This window comes from Rattus norvegicus, chromosome 2, assembly GCF_036323735.1.
Source record: "Rattus norvegicus strain BN/NHsdMcwi chromosome 2, GRCr8, whole genome shotgun sequence".
Classification (NCBI taxonomy): domain Eukaryota; kingdom Metazoa; phylum Chordata; class Mammalia; order Rodentia; family Muridae; genus Rattus; species Rattus norvegicus.
The window spans coordinates 795,902-809,079 of NC_086020.1; the positions used below are offsets into that span (position 1 = coordinate 795,902).

At 50.0% G+C, this 13,178-nt stretch overlaps 1 long non-coding RNA gene and 1 pseudogene across 2 annotated transcripts in view; one reads left to right on the plus strand and one right to left on the minus strand.

Annotated features, from left to right (window-relative positions):
- The window catches only part of LOC134485541 (polyubiquitin-B-like), a 583,854-nt pseudogene that overhangs the window by 525,074 nt on the left and 45,602 nt on the right, over nucleotides 1-13,178 (minus strand).
- Nucleotides 10,131-13,178, plus strand: part of LOC108351591 (uncharacterized) — a 55,723-nt gene continuing 52,675 nt past the window's right edge. For both annotated transcript variants that reach the window (XR_005501446.2, XR_010063678.1), the window contains exon 1: nucleotides 10,131-10,922. This is a non-coding gene — a long non-coding RNA (uncharacterized LOC108351591). The remainder of the gene's footprint in view (nucleotides 10,923-13,178) is intronic.

A 13,178-nucleotide genomic window follows, 5' to 3' on the forward strand; every position in this document is an offset into this window, starting at 1 on the left:
GACGATTAGTTTCTTGCCTCTTCTAGGGTATAGCTTGCCTCCTCATGTTGGGCTTCACCATCTATTATTCTTTGTAGTGCTGGATCTGTAGAAAGACATTGTGCAAATCTGGTTCTGTCATGGAATATCTTGGTCTCTCCATCAATGTTAACCGAGAGTCCCGCTGGATACAGTAACCTGGGCTGGCATCTGTGCTCTCCTAGGGTCTGCATGACATCAGTCCAGGATCCTCTGGCCTTCATAGTCTCCGGCGAGAAGTCTGGTGTGATTCTGATAGGTCTCCCTCTACATGTTACTTGACCTTTTTCCCTTACTGCTTTCAACACTCTCCCTTTATTTTTCGCGTTTGGTGTTCCGACAATTATGTTACGGGAGGTGTTTCTTTTCTGGTCCAATCCACCTGGAGCTCTGTAGGCCTCTTGCATGTCCATGGGCATCTCTTTTTCTAGGCCAGGGAAGTCCTCTTCCATGATTTTGTTGAAGACATTTACTGGTCCTTTGAGCTGGGAGTCTTCACTCTCCTCTATACCTATTATCCTTAGGTTTGATCTTCTCATTGAGTCCTGGATTTCCTGTATGTTTTGGACCAGTAGCTTTTTCCGCTTTACATTATCTTTGACAGTTGAGTCAATGATTTCTATGGAATCTTCTGCTCCTGAGATTCTCTCCTCCATCTCCTGTATTCTGTTGGTGAAGCTTGTATCCACAGCTCCTTGTCTCTTCTTTTGGTTTTCTATATCCAGGGTTGTTTCCATGTGTTCTTCCTTGACTGCCTCCACTTCCATTTTTAATTCCTTCAACTGTTTGATTGTGTCCTCCCGGAATTCTTTCAGGGATTCTTGCGATTCCTCTCTGTAGGCCTCTACCTGTTTATTAATGTTTTCCTGTGTTTCCCTAAGTGTGTTCATGTCTTTCCTGAAGTCCTCCAGCATCATGATCAAACATGATCCCGAAACCAGATCTTGCTTCTCTGGCGTGCCTGGACACTCCATGTTTGTTTTGGTGGGAGAATTGGGCCCCGACGATGGCATGCAGTCCTGGTTTCCGCTGCCTGGGCTCCTGCGCTTGCCTCTCGCCATCAGACTATCTCCAGTGTTACTTTGTTCTGCCATTTCTGACAGTGGCTAGACTGCCCTACAAGCCTGTGCGTCAGGAGTGCCGCAGACCTGCCTTCCTCTCCTTCAGTCAGTTATGGGGACAGAGCGCTCTGCCCTCGGGCGTGCAGTCCCTCCTCTCTACAGGTCCTCAGCTGCTCCCGCGGGCCTGTGTCCCGAGTTCACCAGGCAGCTTTCTTGCAGCAGAAAATTTGGTCTTACCTGTGGTCCCGAGGCTCAAGTTCGCTCGCGGGGTGCTGCCCAGGGGCTCCCTGCAGCGGCAGCAACCAGGAAGACCCGCGCCGCCCCCTCCGGGAGCCTCAGTGCACCAGGGCCCCAGATGGTCTCTGGCCCCTTCCTCTGGCGTCCGAGATGTGCGCGCAGGGAGCAGTCTCCTCCGGTTTCCCAGGCTTGCCTGCCTCTCCGAAGGTCCAGCTCTCCCTCCCACGGGATTCGGGTGCAGAGAACTGTCCATCCGGTCTGTTTCCTTCAGGTTCCGGCGGTGTCCCAGGCAGGTGTCCTGCCGCTCCTGGGCCCTCCCCCACGGGAGCCCAGAGGCCTTATACAGTTTCCTCTTGGGCCAGGGAAGTGGGCAGGGGTGAGCAGTGTTGGTGGTCCCTTCCGCTCTGCAGCCTCAGGAGTGCCCACCTGACCAGGCGGTTGGGTCTCTCTCTCACCGAGTCTGGGAGCAGAGAGCTGCTGCGGGCCGGGATCCGCGGGTGTGGGACTTCCGGTAAACACAGAACGTGCCCGGTCCTAGAGAAATTCTGCTTCCGTGTGTCCCAAGCTCACCAGGCAGCTTTCTTGCGGCAGAAAATTTGGTCTTACCTGTGGTCCCGAGACTCAGTTTCGCTCGTGGGGTGCTGCCCAGGGGCTCTCTGCAGCGGCAGCAACCAGGAAGACCTGTGCCGCCCCTTCCAGGAGCTTCTGTGCACCAGGGTTCCAGATGGTCTTTGGCTTTTTCCTCTGGCGTCCGAGATGTGTGTGCAGGGAGCAGTCTCCTCTGGTTTCCCAGGCCCGTCCGCCCCTCCGAAGGTCCAGCTCTCCCTCCCACGGGATCCGGGTGCAGAGAACTGTCCATCCGGCCTGCCCCCCCCAGGCTCCGGCGGTGTCCCAGGCAGGTGTCCTGCCGCTCCTGGGCCCCCCCTCCACGGGAACCCAGAGGCCCCACACAGTTTCCTCCTGGGCCAGGGATGTGGGCAGGGGTGAGCAGTGCCGGTGGTCTCCTCCGCCCTGCAGCCCCAGGAGTGCCCACCCGACCAGGCGGCCGGGTCTCTCTCCCACCGGGTCTGGGAGCAGAGATGCTCTGGCCCTTTTTACCTTAAATTTTTTAAATCTTGATGAAGCTGGACAAACAGCGGCTGAGCGACATTGCTCAGAGCCCAAGAGGACAAAAGAATTAGTCAAATGGAAGGATGTATTAACAAATGAATGGAAAGGCCCAGATCCTGTTTTAATAAGATCCAGGGGAGCTGTCTGTGTTTTTCCACAGGACAATGAAAATCCCATATGGATCCCAGGACGACTTACTCAGAGCATCACAGCAAGTGATCAAGAAGGGACTGGGACTCCTGCACCTCCTCACTCTTCTTCCATGGATGCCAGCAACAGTGCAGGACGAGCTACAATGGGGAATAATGTCAACTTTTCCACTCCCGATGCCGGTGATGTACCACTAACAGGGATTTAGGGTTGGCCTATTTACCTAAGGATCCACAGGTTGAACGACTAAAAGAAAATAGGACTATTCCCCTTAAGGGCAGCCTTTGTTTTGGCATATTCAACAAAACATCTTTTGATCTCCCTTGCATTATGTTATATAATCAATCTTCTGCTTGGTTAAGGGAGGCCACATGGGGAACTGGTGAGGAGGACATTGTGGCTAACACCACAGTTCTCTATGGTGGTGGCCTTACATTGCGTTAATGGTAGCTGCACTGATCTTATGCCCATGGCGATGCTACTTGGAGGAAAGGGTGAAAAGGGACGGTTGTCATTTTCCTGGATGGGGAACATCAAACCTGCTGCCTCTGTCTGGACAGCTACTCATATAAAATATCGCAGTAGTTACCCGCATGCCTTGCTTTATCCCAATCCCTGTTGATGCCCCGGGGACCATGGCATTATTTAGAGGAAAAAGAGATTTTGGTACTTCTGCAATTATTGCTGGCATTATTGCTACGACAGCAGTCGCTGCCTCGGTTACTGCCTCGGCATTGGCCTTGTCAAATTCAGTACAGACAACCCAAACTATCAATGATTTATCAGCCACCATCTCTGTGGCTCGGGACAGACAGGCCTCAGCCAATACTCAGATATAGGGAGGCCTTATGCTTGTCAACCAACGTATAGATCTGGTCCGAGAGCAATTAGACATTCTATGGCCACTGGCCCAGCTTGGCTGTGAGCAAAAACTCCCAGGCCTTTGTGTCACCTCCATATAATATGACAAATTTACCCGAGCTGCTAATCTGTCTAAGAGTCTTTCACGGCATCTGTTACAGAATTGGACCTCAGAGTTTGAGCAGACACTTCGAGAGCTGAGAGCGACCATCATTCAAGTAAATTCTACCCGACTGGACCTGTCTTTGACGGAGGGATTGTCGTCCTGGATCACCTCAGCAGTCTCTTATTTCAAGGAATGGGTGGGAGTGGGACTTTTTGGAGTGATCCTCTGCTGTGGATTAGTGTTACTCCTCTGGTTGCTTTGCAAATTGAGATCTCAAAAAGAAAGGACAAAGTAGTGATCGCCCAGGCGCTTGTAGCCCTTGAACAAGGAGCGTCAGCCGATATCTGGTTGACCATGCTCAAGCAACAGGTCGCCGGCTGGACAGCTCTTGCACTCCTAGAACCTCGGTTCATTGCACAGGATTAGAGTGTCCGGCTTGAGCAGCCCATGAGGGGTGACGAGCTTAGCATCGCACAGGGAAATTCTACCAAATACGCTCCCTGGAAGGCATGTCATATTACATGAGGGTTTCTGCCCCAGTTTTCCCTCCCTAGAAAAATGGCAGTGCGACGGGTCGGGAGTGCCCTGGGTCCCAACAACAGCCTAAGGGTATCTCTCTTGTACAGGTTCACCAACTTTGTATGAGGATATGACCTCTGTCTTCACCCTCCTATATCTGGGTGTCCTGTTTGCTTAAAAAAACAGAAAAGGGGGAGATGTGAGGAGCTGTCCGAGGAGCTGTCCTCACATATGTGAGGAGCTGTCCTCACAAACTCCATTACAAGATGGTACTGGCATCCGGCAAAACGCGCCTAGTAAAAAGGGCAATACGCAGGCGCCTGGTAACTTCCCTACTCAAAGGGACACGTACGTTTTGGTACGTCATCTGGCATAATTGGCAGCGACCAGTCAGAGAGTGACACGTCCTAGGCGAGGATAGTTTCCTATATAAGGGACGGTTATTCCTCACTCGGCGTCTCCGCATTGTAAGCTTATGCTCTCCCTCTCAAGACGCATTAAAGCTTTTCTTCAGTAGGATTCTGTGTGTGCCGCGTCGTTCCTGCTGGTGAGACGTAGCGCGGGACACCTTGCTAAGGGGTCTAGGCAATCCAGTTTGAGTTCTTAAATGGCCTATAATGGAACAGTACTTAGTGCTCTTAACCACTAAGCCATCACTCCAGCCCCTCACCAGCTTTATTTACCTAAACATAAGCATTAATTAGAAATGCCAAATCCTGTAAATATTGTCCAGATTCAGTCGTACTAGAAATCCCTGAGCTGGCAGGGCGAGGCTGGGAATTGAAAGTAAGCAAATGGAGTCTTCCTCTTTTCAAGAGGGTGTGTTATCAACTCCATTACCATTTTCAAAGAGCTGGGTCTATGGTTTTGTTTAGTTGTCTGAGCCAGAGCACTGAAAGGACAGTGAGTTGTCAGACATTCACACTGAAATCATCACTCACTGATTTCAAGTAGAAAACCTTCCTCTAATGTAGCATTAAGTAATTGTAAAATTTGAGGGCTAGTAGTATCTAAAAAGGGAAACGTTTTAATCAACTGTAAACCATATGCCATACATTGGCTATCAGTATATGAATTAAAAGCTTGATTTTTTTTTAATTTTAAAAACAGTGGCTACAGCATGTAATTTAATAATCTGTGCTGAAGCAGGAGAAACTCAAGAGAATAAACAAGTGATCCAATCATACATGTAGCCTTTTCATTAGATGAACCACCTATAAATAGAGTAAGCTCATTTCCTATGGGTTGCATGCACAAATTTATAGGAAATACAAAAGCATGCAAGGAGTAAAATTACCAACTTTGCCTGAAAAATTTGTATATGTGATAGGCCAAATATCAGTATTTTGCAATAGCCAATTTAATTGCTGTTTGGAATAACATATGTTTTACCAGGTTTCTCTCTTTTTTTTTTTTAAATACTTTCAAGACTCTAGCCTACAATTCTGTATTAACACAATTGAAGCTTTATCTCCATAAGCCTTGTGTTGCAGGGCAACAGCAGATGCCCTTGCAGCACCTAGCTGGATTCCGCCTTAAGATAGCCCTAAGTAATTCTCAACTCTCTTTTGTGTCTTACTAAGTCTTTAGAATCAGGATTCCAATCTGGACACTATCTGAACCTACACACAAAGGTCATGACTGCCTTTTAGAACTTCTAAACTTATACAGTTTGTGGTCCCAGAGGCACAGTCCCAAGAAGTGTTAGGAGTAGTAACATAGGCAATGTTACATCATTTGCAATGGAAATCAAGCCTATCCCAAAGGAACCCAGGGCAAACCTGAAATTCTAGTTTCTGGAGCACACTCAAGTGAGCATTATAGATTTCCTGTAACAGCCACTAACAAGCATCCCAAGTGGGATGGTGAGAAAACAAGAAGAGAGTCCAGAAAATAGAGGTCTGCTGAAGAGAGCAAAAGCATTTAGTCACATAGAAAGACAACCAAAACATTAACAGACAAAAAAAACAAAAGTGTGCACAAAACAAAAAAGAAGCGGCCGCCACAAGATTGCCACAAAACTGAGCTGATTAAGATGGGAGCTTCCATGAGCTCAGCAAAGACAGATGAACAGGAGCAGATTCCACATTACTCCTCCTTCCCAACCAGAATCTTCCCATTGTCAAAGTCACAAGTAACACAAAACAAATACCTAAGACACACAGACAAAGACCACTCTGGAAATACAGACAGCCGGAAAGGCGGGTCTTTTCTCCAATCTATGAGAATGGCTGAATCCTCACCGGCACCCAGATGGGAATCTCCCAGGCGTCCCTGGGGTCCCTTCTTACCTCCTGGGACGTCTCCCAGGACAGCGCAATCAGTGAGTCCCTGGCACATCTACCGCTCACATTTGCGTCTCTCCTGAGACACGATCCTCCCTCTCAGCCTGAGATGGGAGCAGCTGCAAAACCAGAACTCCAGAACTCGGGAGCAAATACAGACCCAGAGTTTAGCCAGCACAAAACACAAAGACACAAAGACACAGACACTACCTCCTGACTCGGAACCGCCTAGGATCCTTTTTCTTACAATAAGACATTTAAACACTTTCCAACCTTATTCCAACTATAGGAATTAGTTTCTGCTCCTTCAATAATAAACCAAGGACAAGTTTCTCACACAAAGAGAAAAAAAATTCACTTAAAATTAACCAGAGACACCTTTCATCAATAAAACAAAAAAACTTGATTAAATCCTTTTTCTTAACTCTTAATCTTCTCTCCCTGAGTGAGCGCTTGATCTCTCCTATGAAACAAGCCTCCTAAATCCATACCTTCCCCATGGCAATTAGACAACAATTATTCGACTGGTCCTTACCTCCCTCTCCAGCGGACGCACGAGCTATACGGCCTGAAGAGTCCTCAATTCCCACTGCAGCTCTTATCTCCATCGTCCTGTAGTCGGTCTTGCTTTGGGGTCCCTGTTCAGGCCCCACTTGTCCCCGCCAGCGGGGACCCAGTTATTCAGGGTCCCGAAGAGGCTTTCTACCTGTGGGCCAAAATGGGGGTGAAGAGAAGAAGGAGACCAAGCAAAAGTTCTGTTGTCAAGGTCTCGTTTATTGAGAGAAATGCACAGCATTTAAAGCTCTGAGGCAGGAATAGAAGCAGGAACTGAAGCTTAGGGTGGGGGAGTTTGGGAAATGCCCAAGGATATAAGGTGAATCACTACACTGCAAGATATCCTCCTATAACAAAGAGGCAACAGTCTTCCGGGGACCTGTTCTTTGAAAAGGTCGAACCCTTCTTAGGAATCCGCTCAGGGACATCCGGTGTTTTGCTCAGGCTGAAACATCCTGTCATTGCTCCCAGGGTCTTCCTGGGAGAGGCTCTTAGTTCAACAATCTCAAGTCTGTATGGCAGTCATTTCAAGGTTAAACCTCTGTGGCCATGCAGCCCAGAATCAAGTAGCCACCTTGAGCTAAGCAGTCACAAAGTGGCTAGGCCCAAATCCAATACGGCTCACTGCACGGCATGTGTATACGGAAGTTTTCTGGACATGATTTTACAGATTCAGGTTCTGAGAGAACAAACTATTCACTGGGGAGAAGAGAAAAAGCTGGAGAATTAAAAGGATCCAGAAGATTGTAACACATTGTCCAGGTTAATGTGAGTCCAAGTAGAACAACTCATGAAGATGCCAAGAGAAACCATATTGAATCAGTCAGATTGGAAGGTTGGATTACATGGAGGCTAGAAGCTCCTAGTATTAGGTCTATAAATAGTAGAACAGAGGGAAAAAATGCTCTGGCCTCAGCCTAAAGGACGTATTTGCATAGCTTGGGTAAGACTCTTATCTCATCACTTTATCTAAGAAAAGAAAAGTGACATTCACTTAGAAAGACATACAGACAGACACACAGACAGACACACACACATACACAGAATCACACAAACACACAAACATACAAACATAGAGCAGCGTGGGGAGGGAGGGAAGAAGAGAGGGAAGGAAGAAGGGAGAGAGAATGCTTGCAGTCAACCATTGAGCTGAGAACAAGGTTCCAAAAAGAGGAGTTACAGAAAGAACTGAAGTAGTTGAAGGGGTTTGCCACCCCATAAGAACAATATCAACCAACCAAACCCCTGCCCTCGATCTTCCATGGACTAAACAACCATCCCAAGAATACACAAGTATGAGCCTATGGCTCCATCTGCATATGAAGCAGAGGATGTCCTTTTCAGGAACCAATGGGAGCAAATGCCCTTGGTCCTGTCAAGGCTTGATGCCCCAGTGTAGGGAACTGTCAGAATGGGCAGGTTGGAAGGAGTGAGTGGGTGAGTGAGGAACTGCCCTCAGAACAGGAGGCATGAGGGGAAATAATAGCCGGTTTATAGAGGGCAAATCAGGAAAATCATATTTAAAATGTGAATTAAAAAAATCCCCTCCCCCAATGAAAGAAAAAGAAAGAGAAATGGAGAAAGAAAAAGAAAAACAAATGGGGGTACATAATTAAACAGATGCAGACTGGTGATGCGGCGGAGTTATTCCCATGATAGTCAAGCAGCTTCTGGGAAACCAAAGTCTTTGGGTTCCGGGGGAGTATGGTTGCAAAGCTGAAACTTAACGGAATTGACGGAAGGGCACCACCAGGAGTGGAGCCTGCAGCTTAATTTCACTCAACACAGGAATCCTCACCCGGCCCGGACACACGCAGGATTGACAGATTGATAGCTCTTTCTGGATTCCGCATGGCCGTTCATAGATGGTGGAGCGATATGTCTGGTTAGTTCCGATAACGAACTAGACCCTGGCATGGTAACTAGTTACGCGACCCCCTGAGCGGTCGGCGTCCCTCAACTTCTTAGAGGGACAAGTGGTGTTCAGCCACCCGAGATTGAGTAATAACAAGTCTGTGATTCCCTTAGATGTCCGGGGCTGCATTAGCGCCACACTGACTGGCTCAGCATGTGCCTACCCTACAAAGGCAGTCGCGGGTTAACCCATTGAACCTCATTTGTGATGGACATCGGGGATTGCAATTATTCTCCATGAACGAGGAATTCCCAGTATGTGCCGGTCATAAGCTTGCGTTGATTAAGGCCCTGCCCTTTGTACACACCACCCTTCGCTACTTCCAATTGGATGGTTTAGTGAGGCCTGATCAGCCCATGGCCCTGTCGGAGGGCTGAGAAGAAAGTCGAACTTGACTATCTAGAGGAAGTAAAAATCATAACAAGGTTTCTGTAGGTGAACCGGTGGAAGGATCATTAACGGAGAAGGCCGAGGGGGTGTTTGGTCCTTTCTCGGGCCTGTGTGAGTCCCTCTTCTCACCAGGAGAGGCATCCCCGGGTCCTGGTCACATTTCTCGCGTGTGCCTAGACCGTCGGCCAAGTGAGCATCTCGGGAAAGGCAGGGGTCGTTAAGGAGTGGTGCGGGGAGGGTGTCAGGTCTGGTTCGTCGAGGGACCTCCTCCATTCTCTCTCTCTCCCTTGCTCTTCTGCCTATGTCCTTGCCTCTGTGTGTCCACCTCTGCCTCCACTGCTGATGTCTCCGCCGCTGGCACCTCCCTTACCCGCTGGCCAGCCAAGGCCCTCGGCATACCGAGGTCATTCTGGCTCTTTCTGGACCGGCTCCGTGATCTCATCTCGTGTGCACGGGGGGGGGGGGGGGGGTGGGGGGTGGTTGGGGAACGGTAGGCGGTGGCCGGGACCCGCTCCCTCTCCTCATGGCACCTGCTGCCCCTCCGCCACAGCTGTCCGGCTCTGAAGGTGCCCGGGAGTCTCTGTCGCGTGCAGGGTGTGCCTGTGCCACGGGGAGGGGGGGCTCTCGCAGCCCGCCCCGCCTTCTGGGCCTCGCGTGTCTGCCCCGCTCCTGTCCGGGTACCTAGCTGTCCTGTTCAGGTGCGGAAGTTTAAAGACCTCCGGGGGGGGGGGGTCGCCCTACTGCCCATCGGTCGTCCGCAGGAGGGATTCCCGTTTCCTCCCTCCACCTGGTGCTCCCTGAAACTCAGCGGGCCCCCCTCCGGCCGCGGGCGCTTCCAGAGGCGGCGGTCAGGGGCCATGTCGCGGGCCCCCTCTGGGCGCCCTTGGGGTCCCGGCCCGAGCGCCCGACTTGCCCGCCCATTGGCTGGCCGCTGCCGGGTGCTGGGTGCGCGGCGTCCCGTGTACCGTGTGTTCCGCCTTTCTGTTCCAGACCCTGTCTTTTTCTTTTCACATGTATCCTTTAGTTTCCCGCTGACCGCACCAGCCGGGGCTGGTCTCAGGTACCTCTCCTCCCCCCATCCCTCTTATGGGGGCCGTCCGCTCAGGCGCCAGCTGGCGTGACGATGTGGTGTCCGTGTGCTTACGCGACTTGTCCCCGGGATGTGGGAGCTGGAAGGGATAGAGAGGTCGCCGGCCCCGGCCTGGGATCCCGGCACCATCTCGCTCTACTCTCCGTCCTTCTGCCTGCGGCCGCGCGCACCCTCCTTTCCTCCTTCCCTTCTCGACCACGACCTCAGATCAGATGTGGCGACCCGCTGAATTTAAGCATATTACTCAGCGGAGGAAAAGAAACTAACCCGGATTCCCTCTGTAATGGGGAGTGAACAGGGAAGAACCCAGCGCCGAATCCCCGCTGCGTGCCGTGGCGCGTGAAATGTGGCGTACGGAAGACCCACTCCCCGGCGCCGCTCATGGGGGCCTAAGTCCTTCTGATTGAGGCCCAGCCCTTGGATGGTGTGAGGCCAATAGCGGGCCCAGGCGTGCCAGGCCTGGATCTTCCAGGAGTCGGGTTGCTTCGTAATGCAGCCCAAAGCGGGTGGTAAACTCCTTTTAAGGCTAAATACCGGCGGGAGACCGATAGCCAACAAGTACTGTAAGGAAAAGTTGAAAAGAACATTGAAGAGAGAGTTCAAGAGGGCGTGAAGCCATTAAGAGGTAAACTGGTGTGGTCAGCACAGTCCGCTCAGAGGATTCAACCCAGAGGCGCGCGTTCCTCTGTGCGGGTGATCACGGTGGATCTTTCCCACTCCCCATTCCTCCTGACCCCTCCACCCCCGGGTTTCCCCTCCCCATCCCCCCCCCCCTGCCAAACGTCCAGCCGTCGCTATCCCCATTCCTCCCAACAGGGGGGGTCGGCAGGTGCTCAGGCGGCGGGCGCAGATGCGCAGGGGCGGCCAGGGTGGGATTGGTGGGTGACCGCCCCTCCCTCCCTGTTCAGCGACTGGCCTCAGACAGGCGCCCTTCCACGAGGCTGTGCACCAAAACCAGCTATGGGACCGCTGGGAAGGCCCTACAGGGAAGGTGACTGGGGGGGCGGTGCGGCGCGGCATCACCTGTGGGCCCCAGACCACCCCATCCCGAGTGTTACAGCACATCCTCTCCATACAGAAGACACTCACAGACAGACAGACAGACACACACACACACACACAAATACATATTTAAGTATTTAAAATGATGTTTAAAAAAAACAGTCTTCCTGTTTAACAGACGTTTAAAGGGAAGTTGGCTGACAGAAAGTTTTTGTGGTTTTTTATTCTCTTTTTTACAAAATAGGAGGTAGATCTGTTGGCCCTTTTATTAAAAGCCAAGTATTAAGTGGCAAGCCAATGTTTCAACTTTTCCCATTCTGTTCCTTTCATGAAAACCAGGGAATGTTGTTTTTTTGCCTTTTCCTTTTTGAAACAAAATGAAAGGAGCTCTACCAGTTGGCCTAGTTTCCCTGCTCCTTTTCCCTCTGCCATGGTATACTCTATGAAATAAAGTAAATAAATGAAGATTCTAGTTATTTATTTGTTTGGGAGACCCGAACCCTCTCTCAAGAGATACTTCCATCTCCCCCCTCCACACACACAAGGCCTCCTCCCTGTATGTGGGGGAAGGGGTAGGGGTGGACAGGAGCTAGCTGAGAGGGGGTGGGGTGGGGTGGGGTGGGTGCTGGAGAATGTGCATGTCCCTGAAGGACTGTCCAGGAAATACTGCTGCTGCCCTAGCATGCTTTGCTTCAGCACTGAGCCAGGCAGTACCTCTTTAGGTGGGGCAAGTTTTCTGCCTGAAATCAGTGAGTGATGATTTCAGTGTGAATGTCTGATCCCTTGCTGTCCTTTCAGTGCTCTGGCTCAGGACAAATGACTGAAGAAAACCTTAGTTAGATTCACACCCAGCTGTTTGGAAATGGTAATGGAATTGATAGCACACCCTCAGGGAAAGAGAAAGACTCCCTTTGCTCACTCCCAGCCTCGCCCTGCCAGCTCTGGATTTCTAAGTAAGGCTGAATCTGGACCATATTTACAGGATTTGGCATTTCTGATCCATGTTTAATGTTTAGTTAAATAAAGCTTGTGAAGGGCTGGAGAGATGGCTCCGAGGTTAAGAGCACTCACTGCTCTGCTCTTCCAGAGGTCCTGAGTTTCATTCCACAGAAACCATATAGTGGCTCACAACCCTCTGCAAAGGGATATCCCGTGTACTCTACTGCCGTGTGTATATGAAAAGGGCTTTAGTATACCCATATAAATGAAAATAAATAAACAAACCTTTAAAAGAATGAAACAAAATGAAGCTTGCAAAGAAATTGAGCATCTTAAAATGCTAGGCACGTCTATCCACTCCTTTTACTTTATTTCATGTGTGTAAAACATAACCACAGAGGTGGTTCCCCTTTTATTATCCTCGATAGCACAACTGGGACAGAAGTGCAAACTATCATCTACCTATCTGGGAGTGGAGTGGTTGGATACAGGGAGCTGGAACATTTGCAGTTAGTAAAGTTCTGCCATCGGTTTTTTTTTCCTTTACTTTTTGGATAGATATCGGGAGCTTTTTTTTTTTTTTTTTTAAAGTACAAATTATGTTTTCTGTGCAACATTCTGATCATAGTTTCCCATCGCAAAGCTCTTTCCACATCCTTCCTCCCCATCCACCACCCCGTTTACCCCAGGCCTGTCCTTATATGTGGTTGATGCATACCCAGGTGAATATCCATTGGAGAAAGCACAATATTCCCATCTCCTGTGACTGTCAATGGCAGATGACTTAAATGCCAGTGACTTTGGACATGACTCCATTTTTCCCTTGGAGAACTGGGTTTGGATCTGTTGAACGAAGGCAGGCCCTGGGTTTTGAAACAAACAAACAAACAAACACACCAAAAAATATTTAAAGCAGGCAACAACTGCCTGCACGCCAAGA